Consider the following 5000-nt stretch of genomic DNA (forward strand, 5'->3'; position numbering starts at 1 on the left):
GGCCGTGATTTAACGTAGCACACAATGATGCAAAGCCCATGCAAAGTCCAGTGGCCCAAGCAAACAAATAAGATAGATCTGGCTCGGCGTTCCTCATCTCCACATCGTCACCCAGCACGCCGACGCCCAATAACAATTCCCCCGCAAATTGTGCACCTCGAGCGGCAGTACTTTAAACGGCGCCGTCTTCGGCGTGGACGGCATGAACCAAGTCGGCAAGCATCGTCACCCAGCACACAGACGTCCACTAACAATTCCTCCCCCCTGCAAATTGCGCGCCGCGAACGGCAGTACTTTCAAGTATGCCGCCTTCGGCGGGGACATCGTGAACCAAATCGGCAGGCAGGCGTCGTCAGCCGGTCGACCGACCCCCAGTTGCATTGCCCCAACGGCCATTGTGCACTTCGAACAGAACAGTGCTTTTAAAATATTCCGCCTGCCGCGTGTACATCATGAAACAAATGGAAAGGACGAACCGGGCGTGCAACCGATGCACGGAGAGTGACAGGTCGTCAAGCAAGTCCGTGGCAATCCGTCGGCCGACTCGGCCGCGGCCAGCAGAGGCGTTTTGGCCCGGGCGCGCCGAACTTTGCGCGCCCTCGGTATGCGTAACACTAGCACATGCCTTCAAAACTCACTACAAAATAACCCCAAAGTATGCCGCCTTCCCCGTGGGCCTTGTTACCAATATCTTGCCCTGCTTCCTGATGCCCTTATGGGGTCGGCTCTGTTCTTGCAGAACCCTCAGGTGGTGCAGAGTCTGGGCCATTTTATCAATATCTTGCCCTGATTCCTGATGCCCTTATGGGGTCGGCTCTGTTCTTGCAGAACCCTGAGGTGGTGCAGAGTCTGCGCCTTGTTATCAATATCTTGCCCTGCTTCCTGAAACCCTTATGGGGTTGGTTCTGTTACAAAACCCTCAGGTGGTGCAGAGTCTGGGCCACTTTATAAATAACTCTGCCTGCATTAGGGTCAGGGTTAGGGTTAGGGTTAGGGTTAGGGTTAGGGTTAGGGTTAGGGTTAGGGTTAGGGTTAGGGTTAGGGTTAGGGTTAGGGTTAGGGTTAGGGTTAGGGTTAGGGTTAGGGTTAGGGTTAGGGGTAGGGGTAGGGGTAGGGGTAGCGGTAGGGGTAGGGGTAGGGGTAGGGGTAGTTTGAACTACTGCCGCTCCAGGCGCGCACTGTGCGTGGGTAATTTTCAGTGGGCGTCGGTGTGCTGGGTGACGATGCCGCCCAGACTCTGCACCACCTGAGGGATCTGCAAGAACAGAGCCGAACCCGCAAGGGTATCGGGAAGCAGGGCAAGATATTGATAACAAGGCCCAGACTCTGCACCACCCGAGGGTTCTGCAAGAACAGAGCCGACCCCATAAGGGTATCAGGAAGCAGGGTGAGATAGTGACACCATTTGTAAAACCGGCAAATCCCACCCAGGAAACATTGCAAAAATTGGCCTCTAATGCTGGAACGTGGGTAAAGCCAAACAAACACGACACGTTTTAAAAGAACGTTACTAAAACAGCCTGGGATATGCCCATGACAAAGGATAGGCCGAACCTCACCAGAAAAAAAGAGAGGGAGACCACGGCAGAGCTGAGGGATAAACATGAGATGGTGATAAAACCAGCAGACGAGGGGAGCAGTAGGGTTACAAATTAATGTCAATATGGGGCCTGCTCCCACTGGGTAATAGACAAAAACATAGAACAGGGTGACAGGAGAGACTGGATAGCACAGAGGATAACCCGTGAGCGAAATAATGGGGTGTATGCAGTTCAATGTAAGGAGTGTACCTTACGGTACATAGGGGAAACAGGTAAAACAGCCTCAGCGGTGATCGACGTGTCAAAGAGGAGTCACAAAGACGGGCAAAATAAAGTGGTTGATTATAGACAATAGACAATAGACAATAGGTGCAGGAGTCGGCCATTCAGCCCTTCGAGCCAGCACCGCCATTCAATGCGATCATGGCTGATCACTCTCAATCAGTACCCCGTTCCTGCCTTCTCCCCATACCCCCTCACTCCGTTATCCTTAAGAGCTCTATCCAGCTCTCTCTTGAAAGCATCCAACGAACTGGCCTCCACTGCCTTCTGAGGCAGAGAATTCCACACCTTCACCACTCTCTGACTGAAAAGGTTCTTCCTCATCTCCGTTCTAAATGGCCTACCCCTTATTCTTAAACGGTGGCCCCTTGTTCTGGACTCCCCCAACATTGGGAACATGTTTCCTGCCTCTAATGTGTCCAATCCCCTAATTATCGTATATGTTTCAATAAGATCCCCCCTCATTCTTCTAAATACCAGTGTATACAAGCCCAATCGCTCCAGCCTTTCAACATACGACCGTCCCGCCATTCCGGGAATTAACCTAGTGAACCTACGCTGCACGCCCTCCATAGCAAGAATATCCTTCCTCAAATTTGGAGACCAAAACTGCACACAGTACTCCAGGTGCGGTCTCACCAGGGCCCGCTACAACTGTAGAAGGACCTCTTTGCTCCTATACTCAACTCCTCTGGTTACGAAGGCCAACATTCCATTGGCTTTCTTCACTGCCTGCTGTACCTGCATGCTTCCTTTCATTGACTGATGCACTAGGACATCCAGATCTCGTTGAACTCCCCCTCCTCCTAACTTGACACCATTCAGACAATAATCTGCCTTTCTACTCTTACTTCCAAAGTGAATAACCTCGCACTTATCTACATTAAACTGCATCTGCCATGTATCCGCCCACTCACACAACCTGTCCAAGTCATCCTGCAGCCTTATTGCATCTTCCTCACAATTCACACTACCCTCCAGCTTAGTATCATCTGCAAATTTGCTAATGGTACTTTTAATCCCTCCGTCTAAGTCATTAATGCATATCGTAAATAGCTGGGGTCCCAGCACCGAACCTTGCGGTACCCCACTGGTCACTGCCTGCCATTCCGAGAGGGACCCATTTATACCCACTCTTTGCTTTCCGTCTGTCAACCAATTTTCTATCCATGTCAGTACCCTACCCCCAATACCACGTGCCCTAATTTTGCCCACTAATCTCCTATGTGGGAGCTTGTCGAAGGCTTTCTGAAAGTCGAGGTACACCACGTCCACTGACTCTCCCCTGTCAATTTTCCTAGTTACATCCTCAAAACATTCCAGTAGATTTGTCAAGCATGATTTCCCCTTCGTAAATCCATGCTGACTCGCAATGATCCTGTTACTGCTATCCAAATGCTCAGCAATTTCGTCTTTTCTAATTGACTCCAGCATCTTCCCCACCACTGATGTCAGACTAACTGGTCTATAATTACCCGTTTTCTCTCTCCCTCCCTTCTTAAAAAGTGGGATAACATTTGCTATCCTCCAATCCACAGGAACTGATCCTGAATCTATATAGAACATTGAAAAATGATCTCCAATGCTTCCACTATTTCTAGAGCCACCTCCTTAGGTACCCTGGGATGCAGACCATCAGGCCCTGGGGATTTATCAGCCTTCAGTCCCATCAGTCTACCCAAAACCATTTCCTGCCTAATGTGGATTTCCTTCAGTTCCTCCATCACCCTAGGTTCTCCGGCCCCTAGAACATTTGGGAGATTGTGTGTATCTTCCTCAGTGAAGACAGACCCAAAGTAACGGTTTAACTCGTCTGCCATTTCTTTGTTCCCCATAATAAATTCCCCCGTTTCTGTCTTCAAGGGACCCACATTTGCCTTGACTATTTTTTTCCTCTTCACGTACCTAAAAAAACTTTTGCTATCCTCCTTTATATTATTGGCTAGTTTACCCTCGCACCTCATCTTTTCTCCCCGCATTGCCTCTTTAGTTAACTTTTGTTGCTCTTTAAAAGAGTCCCAATCCTCTGTCTTCCCACTCTTCTTTGCTATGTTATACCTCCTCTCCTTAATTTTTATGCTGTCCCTGACTTCCCTTGTCAGCCACAGGTGTCTCTTACTCCCCTTAGAGTCTTTCCACCTCTTTGGAATAAATTGATCCTGCAACCTCTGCATTATTCCCTGGAATACCTGCCATTGCTGTTCTACCGTCTTCCCTGCTAGGGCCTCCTTCCAGTCAATTTTGGCCAGCTCCCGCCTCATGCCTCTGTAATCCCCTTTGCTATACTGTAATACAGACACTTCCGATTTTCCCTTCTACCTTTCCATTTGCAGAGTAAAACTTATCGTGTTGTGATCACTGCCTCCTAACGGCTCTTTTACCTCTAGTCCCCTTATCAGATCAGGATCATTAAAAACACTCACTCTATTGGCCGTGATTTAACCTAGCACACAGTGTTGCAAAGCCCACGCAAAGTCCAGTGGGCCAAGCAAACAAATAAGATAGATCTGGCTCGGCGTTCCACATCTCCACATCGTCACCCAGCACGCCGACGCCCATTAACAATTCCCCCGCAAATTGTGCACCTCGAGCGGCAGTACTTTAAACGGCGCCGTCTTCGGCGTGGACGGCATGAACCAAGTCGGCAAGCATCGTCACCTAGCACACAGACGTGCACTAACAATTCCTCCCCCCGCAAATTGCGCGCCGCGAACGGCGGTACTTTCAAGTATGCCGCCTTCGGCGGGGACATCGTGAACCAAATCGGCAGGCAGGCGTCGTCAGCCGGTCGACCGACCCCCAGCTGCATTTCCCCAACGGACATTGTGCACTTCGTACAGAACAGTGCTTTTAAAATATTCCGCCTGCCGCGTGGACATCATGAACCAAATGAGCAGGCAGGCATCATATCATATCATATCATACACATACAGCCGGAAACAGGCCTTTTCGGCCCTCCAAGTCCGTGCCGCCCAGCGATCCCCGTACATTAACATTATCCTATACCCACTAGGGACAGTCAGCCCCCAGCACAACGACGCCCCCGCTAACAATTCCCCACGCACATGGTGCGCTCGAGCTGCAGCACTTTAAAGTACGCCGCCTTCGGCGGGGACATCGTGAACCAAAGGAGCAGGCAGCCATGGTCACCGCCAGCACAACGACGGCGCCGCTAAC

Source organism: Rhinoraja longicauda, unplaced genomic scaffold (assembly GCF_053455715.1).
Source record: "Rhinoraja longicauda isolate Sanriku21f unplaced genomic scaffold, sRhiLon1.1 Scf000146, whole genome shotgun sequence".
NCBI lineage: Eukaryota > Metazoa > Chordata > Chondrichthyes > Rajiformes > Arhynchobatidae > Rhinoraja > Rhinoraja longicauda.